Raw genomic sequence first — 9,910 nt, 5'->3', positions numbered from 1 at the left:
ATTTGTACAGCACATTTCATGTACAAGACAGTTCAAAGTGCTTTAACATGAAGCATCACAGCAGGGTGCAGAAAGCAATAAATGCAATAAAAAAAAATAGGAGAAATAAATTATTTTTATCATTACAACTGGCTTTTAGATCACTAAAGTGATGCATCCAAATCTACACTCCAGTCCTCTGAGGTCCGAGGGCCGGTCCCGGCTCGTGGTGCCTAAGACGAGACTTAGAGGGACAGGCTTCTCTGTAGTCTGTCCAGGCTCTGGAACTGCCCCTCCAGGTCCGATCTGCCCCCACAGAGGAGGCTTTAAGTCTCGTTAAAGACCCACTTTTATTCTCTGGCTCTTAACGCCGCGGGAGTCATGTCCTCTGTCTTATTTTTTCACTTCATGTATGTTTACTTTTTACTTGTTTTTATTGGTTTTCATTTTTATTTGACTTATTTTTAATTCTTTATTTTAAATCAATATTGTTGATTATTGTCGATTGTTGATGTGCAGCACTTTGGAGACTTGTCTGGTTTTTAAAATGTGCTTTGTAAATAAAGTGGACTAAGTAGATCCATGTGTTGTTAAGCCCCCAGTAAACTTCTGCTGCTCCATGAACTCCTGCATATTTACACTCAGCTGGACTGAAGTGTGCACGTGCACCAAATTCCATATTTCTGTTCTTTTTTGCGTCTTTATGTAAAAACCTGTTCCCATTAAAGCTGCTTGCATTCACACATTTCCCCGTTTGTCAGATGAATAAATGCCTCAGAAATTGATTGAAAAGCAGCTCGTTCAGAGGCTACATGTCAACTGGTGTCAACAGAAGTTCTAACCTCAGCATCATCTGGCACCTGTGGATAATTCAGCAATGATTTCCCACAGAGAAAGAAGAATTCCTGATTAATTCTCAGCTTGCATTTAGTCTTGCAGCTAAGCAAAATTAAGCGGATTCTTCAAATGAAATAAAAGAAGGAAACTTCAGCTTAAACACGCCCGCGTAGTTACGCCTTAGCAGCACCTTTAAAACCTCTGTCCTTCAGCCACCTTGCAGGGTTTTAAAAGCTGGAGCTCATCCTTGTTAGCTGATACATCTTCGTCTGAACATTTAGTCTGTGTGAGTCCCGGGAGGCTTGCTTCCCTACGGTGGGCCACATCTATCCAAGATCAATAATCCATCTCCGTGTTTGAGTATTTAACCATTGTCATAAGACTCAACATGTAATTTGAGTTGGAGGTCTGTACGTTGTCCTTGTTTCACCCTTGTTTTTTTTTTTTTTGTTTGTTTTTTTAACAGCAGGAGTTCTCATCAGCCTGTGTGTGTGTGTGTGTGTGTCAGGGTGGTTAGTGTGCCTTTTGATAGGCCCGTCTAAGTAGACCTTGTTGGATTGCAAATGTTTATGGGGCATTAATTATCATTTTTGGCAGTGGCATCCCCTAATTTTGCTCATTATTTCTATTGACTTGAAGTGGGGCATGAAGCCAAGCTCTGCCATGATTATAGAGTGGAAACAGTGGCAGTTTATACAGTCCATGATACTGATAGACAGGCTTAATGAGTGGTTTGAACTGGTTTTCCAACTGCATACAAATTTGAAGCCCCATAGACCCAATTCATGACCTGCAGTTGTTAAGGGGGCAAACAGCTGAGTCAATACAAACACCTCCGCCAAGTCCATCTAATTGTATATGCAACGAATATAGTGCTTATTTAAAAACTGTAATCACATGTGCAACCAAAATAAGCTTGCAGAAGGAAAAAAAAAGAGAAAATGTCATAGAAAGCATGGGCTAACATTTACATTTTATGGCCCAGATTATTGAGGACGGGTTGGACGTAAACGATCCCTTTTCTGGTGACCCTGGTTAAATAGATTAAGACAAATTAGTATTTTTATTATTGAATAGAATGTAGGTTCACTGAAAAGGTGCAACAAAAGAATGTTATTAAAAGTATTTATAGGTGAAGAAATGAAACAACAAACATGGTGGAGGTTTTATGCAGCTGCTTAGAGCACCGGAGCACATTAACAGCAGAAAAGATGGGCTGTTTTAATCAGATCAGCACGGAGCTCTGACTGCAATCTACTGAAATCTAATGAATTAATATTAGAGAGAATAAATGAACTTAAAGGCACCGCGTTGCAGTTGAAGAGAGAAAGACGCCGGCAGGCAGACGTCCTGAACATTATTCCCTTTTACTGAAGAAATCACTGACTATTCGTTGTTTTGTTTTAAAGAATTATTTATTTATTATGGTTATTATTGTTTTGTTTTTTTTCTTTTATCATACTTTATTAGATTTTTCTAATTTTTTATTGTATTTTATCTGCAGCCACTCTGCAGACTTTCTGTCTTTATATGGTCTAGTCCAACAATCTGACTTTCAGCAAAGGACAAGGAACTTCAAAGTTTATAATATTCAGATGATTTGAACCATTTGATAAATTTGGCTGTTAATAAAAATTGTAATCACATTAACTCTAGTCAATTTTAGCTCTATGTTTGGAGAGAAAAATAGGAAAAGAAAAAGCGAAGCAGCGCTGTTTGTGCCCGGGAACTTTCTGAGTTCCCGCTCAGCCAAAAAGCCAAAAGTTTGCACCGTTTCTGTATCACATGTTTGATCCACTCAGGTGTTTCATAGCCATGGCATGTCCACTCCGTGGTGGAGTCGACACGTATTATATCATCCTCGTTATCCACACTCTTCCTTTCTCATCTTGTATGTACATAAAAACGGAGATAAATCTCCCAAACTAATTCAGGTGTGTATAACTACAGGTGATGTACAATGAGTTCATGCATGTCTGAAAATATTTACTTCCCCAGCTGTTCTGAAAACATGAACAACACCCAGTCCTCTGTCTCCTGTTACTGCAAACTAGGCCCTGCAACGAAATACGTCATTCTTACATTTATCTAAAGAAATGGATGATATTTACACTCAGACATACGGTCAGGCCGTTTACCTGAGTTAGGAGCTGTTGGTAGTTTTTTCTTGTGATGATATCTTTATTTTATTTACACAAAGCCTGACTGGAAACCTGACCAACGTAACAGCTGCGTGCAGCTGGGATTAATAACATTCTCAAATTACCTGAGCTTAGCTATAAATCTATTCCTGCTCTTCTGTGGTGAATTAAAGTCACACATCTGCCACCTTTGATGAAGTACCACGCCTATTATTACCATCTTAGCTCACAATCATAACCATGCAAGATGGTTATGAGCACTGAAGCCATGTCAGATCCAAGCAAGAAGCATCCACACGCATGCAGAATAAAACTGTTTACAGAGAGTTGCACCGAACATGTTAAATACACAGTCTAAGTCTATAATTGGAAATTAAGGGGCTAATTAACAGCCAATCAAATTAATTAGATTAATTAATCATCAGCAAGAGCGATCGGTTAATCAGGTGCACTACTTGCCAGAAGGAAGTAGATGCTGGTCTGGAGCGTTCAGGTTAAAACAATGTCAAGCTTAACTGCTTCGATCTTGGAGAGTTATAAGTGGAAAACTGGAAAACATTAGAGACAGCGGTTCTTTTTCTCAGGAGTGAATGTTCCAGCAACCCCACTCCTGGTCAGACCATCAATGCTCAGAAAAGCTGTAATAAAAAAAAAACAAGCAGTGACTCCGACTACTCGGCCTCAGTTAGCCTGTTAAATGTTAAAGTTCATGACAGTGTCATCAAAAAAGCCTGATACTTTGAAAAGGCTGTAGGATGTTTTCTTATTTTCTCCTTAAAAAGGAACATGGCAGCATGGCTTAAGTTCGCAAAGCTGCTTCTAAATAAACCACAAGCCTTCTGGAACAATGTTCCTTTTAACACGAGACGTTGTACTGTTCCCAGTTTGGAGAACACCAAATAAACACTTCAAACCAGCTGTCAAACATGGTGGTGGAGGGCTGATGGTTTGGGCTTGTTTTGCAGCCACAGGGCCTGGATGTCATGCGGTGGGATCAAGGAATTTTATTTTTCATTGTTTGTCTTAATAATACAGATTTTATTGAGAAACGTCTGAATTTGTTTTATGGAGGAAGTGAAGCTTCAAGTTTCGAGTTTAATAGTCAATTACAGGTAACAATGAAACATCCCTACCAGCAATGAAATTCTTGGACTCAGAGCCCCTCAAAATTGCACTTAAGAAACAAACAAGAAACAAATATTGCACAAAAATTAAGCATCAGTACAAGTAAGAATAAAACTATATAGTAAGAATTAAAGTATATAAGGAAACAAAAATACTAGTGGAGAGGAACATAGTAGTGCAGAGGTAGTGTGTGTGTGCGCATGTACAGTGTGTACAATAAGTGTGCAGGTTGTCCAGTATGTCAGCAGTTCAGTAGCCTGATGGCTTGTGGGTAGAAACTGAGTCTGCTGGTGCGAGTCCTGATGCTTCTGTACTGTCTGCCTGGTGGCAGGAGGTGAAGTCTGGCTGGGATCAGAGAATAAAGGGCTGCAAGAAACAGAAAGGCACAGTTATGTGTTAGAATAAAGCTTCTATGTGCATCTTGAAGTCCGAGTTGGTTCCTTTAGAACATCTTAGTTAAGTAATTGTTATACTCTGGCTTATTCAGCATCCCTCACCCTCACAGACACCAACATTCACACATTTACTGCATGCTGACACGCTGACGTCCTTTTATATGTATGTGTGCTTAACGACTATGTGTGTGTGCATGTGTGTTTAAGAGTGTATGTACGTATGAAATCAGTATGTTCGAATGTCTATGTACTAATGTAAGGGTATGAATGTAATGAAGCACCAATCTCACCTAAATCTCCCTGTTTGTTAATCAGTTAATGAGCATCATTACAGAGAAACTCCTCATAAACCCACAAAGTTTGGATGGACTGTGCCCGTTTATAAGCACGGAGTTATTGATAACTCCACCCTAAAGTCAAAACTGGCGTCGTGACGCTTTCATGACGTCACATGACATGACTCGTCACAAGGCACCGAGACACCTGCCACGACACTTCCACTCTGAAAGATCGATGCAAAGTCACTAGCAGCTGATTTTAGGAAAATAATTCTTTTAATCTTCATTTATAACTTGAATGTGTTGAAAGAGGAATTCCTACTGAAAGGTGAAACTAATGAACACTAATAAAAGACATCTGGAAACAGAACCTTTCCCATTGCTGGCTGGGTTTGCTCACATCAAACACCAGATCATTTTCTGACTTCTGGTGTTGCCACAATGATCATGTTGACATAATCTCGTCCATATCAGATAATGGTAGTTATGTAATTATAAAATAGGATTAACCCACCAAGATTTCTCTCCATTTCTCCAGTCAGACACCGAAGTCTGATTTAATCTTTTTACATCTGTACTTGTGCAAACATCAGCATAGTTTCTGCTTCCAACGTTAGCCGCTAACATTATGACCGTGGGTGTTTATTGGATTTCAGACACGTCAGATCAGACTCTTACAATTATCTGTAAACTTGCTGTAATTTGGTAATTTGATTTTGACATTCATGTAAATGGGCTCACAGAGAAGACGCCTCTATCCCAACGTATTCTAGAGTCCGTATGTGTGAAAGCTAAAGCTCGGCTGAAACTGACTCCTACAGGAAAATGATGCCAAACACAGCAGCAAATCTGCAGCAAACTGCAAGAGAACGAGCCAGAAATTCCTCCACAACATGCGAGACACTGATGTCATGGAGAAAGTTATTGGTAGTAAAACTGGATCTACAGTCTGTTGACCTTCTTTTCAAACCCGGTTAGAAAAGAAAACGTGATTTTCCATTTTTCTGATACTTTCTGATTTTAAAACATACGTTTTTTGCACGACTATCTGTAGTTTTTATTTTGTTTGTTTCTTGGAAATGGAGCAAGCAGCTTTGTGGCGTGTAGTGCAGATACAGTAGATCCTCAACGGAGACAGAGAAGCCTCTGAGAATCCCAGAATATAGTTTTTAAATTTCTTTTACAGCCAGCTTTGTATTCATTCCATCGATATCATTCCCAGCCAATCAGCTTTCCTTCGGCTGTTTATGGGACTCTTGTTTCTGTGGGAATGGTTGCTGCAGGAGCTCCTGCGGCCTCATTAACTAAATTCTGTGCGCACAAAAGACAAAAATGTTGTACCCCACACAAATTTCCCCTAATAAATTGCTATCAACTTTATAATGTACTCGCTATGGAAAACCACAAACCACTTCACTCCAATAGCCAGAAATGATCTTTGCAAATCCCTGGGATCTGTCTTCAGTGGAGAATGTATTCAGTGCTACAAATAAAGATAAATTTGAAAGACGGGTAGACGCAGCAGCACAGGGACGTCTCTAAGATTCTCCAGTCATATAAATACTAAATGCTTAAATACCTGATTCCACTTCCTATTAGAAAACTTGCAGATCTGTTCATCTATCCATTTTCTACATCCGCTTTTTCCTGTTTGGCCTCACTCATGATTCAGTACAGTCCAGGATTTGATTTTACTTTGTAGTTTTACTTTCATGTAGAATATTACAGAATTACCCAAAAGAGGATTTAAAGCTCAGAATGAAATCTGACAAGATGGAAATAAAGAAAAGGATCAGACTCTGTATTTACTCTATTTACAGGGGGGTCAAACTCCGGTCCTCGAACGACGGTATCCTGCAGGTTTTCATTGTTTCCCTGATCCAACACACCTGACTGAAATTAATGGGTTATTGTGAAGAAGTTGACAAGAAGCTGTTGGATCCATTTGATTTTATTCAGGTGTGTTAGATCAGGGAAACAATGAAAACCTGCAGGATACCGTCATTCAAGGACCGGAGTTTGACACCCCTGCTCTATTTAAACTCCAAACTTCGTCTTCACCTTCATCGTTGCCACAGAAATGGATGAAATGCTCAGTTCTGTGGACCAAAACTATCATGTGGGCAGCTGTTCAGTGTCATCTGTCTGGTCCTGTGGATTTGTTACGTAAATCAAACCCAAAGTTGCTTCTTCTATCTCTGAGGGGCCGTTTCAGAGACAGGGCCCAGAGTCTCGTCCCAGACTGAAACGCCTGATAGCTCAAAGTCACTTCAGAGACTTGGCTTAAAAAACTTGGAAGTTTTATCTTATTCTGGATTAAACTAAACCAGATGCAAGAAGGATGGTTAGAGCTAATTTAAGACTAAGATGATTCTCAAGCTAATCCTTCAGAGGGGAAGGTTTAATGTCTGTTTAGTAATCAAGATCATTTAAATGAAGCACAAAGGGCTGCAACAAGACTGCTGGAGACAGGAGGAATCCACTGATTTATTTAGGTTAAATAACAGTTCAGAACTGTTTTTATATGTACAAAGAAAATGTTTTATGGCTAATATCTAGCTAACATTTATGAACAAAATGCAAACTGTGTGACTGAAGAGTTAAACAAGGCTCCTTTTAAATGCAGTTTGTAGTCATTGCAACACACTCATGAATATTTCAATAAAAAATATTTACTGTAAGATTGTACAAAATATTGTAATATAATTAGCTTATTGGTGTTTTTCTGCACCGCAGCTCTCTGTACCACGTTCATATTTAATTCAACTTGTAGAATTTATTGTCATTTAATCTTCTTCTTTCAGATATTTATATTTATTTTTAACTCCTCGTGGATTGGGTCTCTGCTGAGAGGTGATAGTGATGAACACATTCACTTTGTTCCCTGTTCAAATTCCTTTCCTCCGAGAGAAAAAAATCTGCATGGTTACAAACAACTAAATCTATTATAAATTAATATTTTTAAATTTTGATTATAATAATAATACAGTAACAATTCTCTCATTTAGAGCAGGTGAGTCTGAACAAGTAGAGAAAGGATGATGAGGAAAACCCTGAGGAGTCTCTCAGTTTCAGGTCTGAACATGTCCGCAGGTCTGTACCTTCAACTTCAGGCTTTAGTCATCTTATGGAAAATGGAATAAAATAATAAACGTAGTAATGGTCGAGTTTATTTACTCAACATGGCCACAAAGTTAGAAAAGTGTTGCTGGTTGAGTAGAAATAAAAATGACAAATAAGAAGAACTTGCACATGACTTGTTTAAGTTAACGTCCTCCACCCGCTTTCCTGTGCAATAATGGGCGACGCTCTGCAGCCAATCACTTCGACTAACAGCCACATCAGCTTTAAATCTGCAAAAATAAATAAATAAATGAGGCCAATAGGCTCCAACAATACTGACAGTGTGAACCAACGCTCCAGACATGCCCAACAGCTGATTGTGAGCTTGCGTCATAAGAGGCCTTAGCTCTTCAGGAACAACAACAGCATGGACTCACCCCCCTTGACCGAAGGCTTCAGCGTCTGAACAACCAGGATTGAAGATGAGCTTGTTCAGCTTTGGTCTTTACCAGCTTCTCCAAGCTGAACATGTGCTGTTGACAGCAACTACGATTAGAGTCTGGCAGCCCTGTGTGCTGTAGGGCTGGAGGCACTTGCATTGTTCTTCATGCTGCAGATTAGAATAAATGGTCTGCAACTAATAGCTTTCATGCAATAAAAAAATAATAATTAAAAAAAAAAACAAGAGAGTGGCAGCATGAGCCCTTCCTCTTCACACACATGCACACACTTTCCACCCTGCTGATCAGCTGCACACATGGCCACTAAAGCACTGGAAGCAGATAGACGGTAGAAGTAAATAACACATGATTTTAAGTGTGCAGCGAGCAAATGTAACACAATCTTTTCTTCCCCTTTCAACAAAGTTAAAAGCCCTTCTGGCTGACTTAGCATTTTGTATTCATACTTTAGAAATGCGCAATAAATAACTAAACAAATGTTCAGTGGGAACTCAGCTCACTGCAGCTGCAGGGGCTGATTCAGGCAAAAGCCTCTCAGAGGCAAGACCATTCTGAGTCAAAGCTGCTGGCAATTTGCAGCCTTCACCTGAACAGAAAGCAGGAGACAGCATTCTTCACATACCCATTCCGAACACATATTTAACATCTCTGTCCATGTGGGTCTTCAACCCCTCCCCACTGAACTGAGTATCAATTAACAAGCACCTTTTTATAGTCGGGTTTGAGAATAGCTGATGGTAAAGAAGGGATTTCAAATTGCTGCCTGTTCATTTAGCATTTAATGGTGCTTTCTAGGAGCCCTGCCCTCGTTGGCCTGTGTTTTATGCTCAGATAAAAGTTGTGCCGGGAGAAAAATGCCATCTGGGCTCCGTGCCAGCGGCTGGTGTTTCATAGCAGCAACTGCCACACACTGAGACACGATGAGAAACTTGGTGGGAGGGGAAAGACTGAGGTGAGGAGAGGGGAGAGCCTCTCAAGGTGCCACTTCCATGGAGACGCAGCTGGGCCAAAAAAGACTTCCATCAGTGGACAAACAAAAGGTGAGGAGGCTGTCTGACTGCTTCATTACTAAAGCCTAGCAGCCACCGCCAAAGTGCTGAGATCTGCTTCTCTGGGCTGTGGTGAAGGCGGCGCTAATCAACATCTCCTGGTAATGAGTGATGTTGAGCATAAATCCTTTTCTCAAGGGGTTTGATGTGTTGCTCTTGGCTCTGTTGCCCATAATAAGCATCTCAGAATATGCAGCAGGCTTCAGTCTGTTTAGGCTTTTCCTCAACCCCCTCTTTTTTATTATTAGTAAATTAACCTCAAATTATTCTGCTTTCCGTTACTGTGTTTTGCTTATTGTAGAAACACAATCTATGGTCTTGACTTTTATGAGTCTGTCAGCTCATGCTCGGAAATCCATGACAAGTGTCTTCAAGCAGAGATGCACTGTTTTCTCTTTGCCTGGACCCAGCAGGATTCCTGTGTTAGTAAAATAAGGACCAGAACATGGTCAGCTTGTGGGGTGAATGGATCTAATCTGTTAACTGTACCTTGTAGAACTCAGAATGCAGCAGAGACCAGAAGAAGCTTCATAAAGCTGCTGGACTTCATATCAGATCTCTGTCCAACAAGTCTTTGTTAGT

Source organism: Melanotaenia boesemani, chromosome 15, assembly GCF_017639745.1.
Source record: "Melanotaenia boesemani isolate fMelBoe1 chromosome 15, fMelBoe1.pri, whole genome shotgun sequence".
In the NCBI taxonomy this organism is placed as follows: Eukaryota; Metazoa; Chordata; class Actinopteri; order Atheriniformes; family Melanotaeniidae; genus Melanotaenia; species Melanotaenia boesemani.
This window is presented reverse-complemented; position numbering follows the sequence as displayed.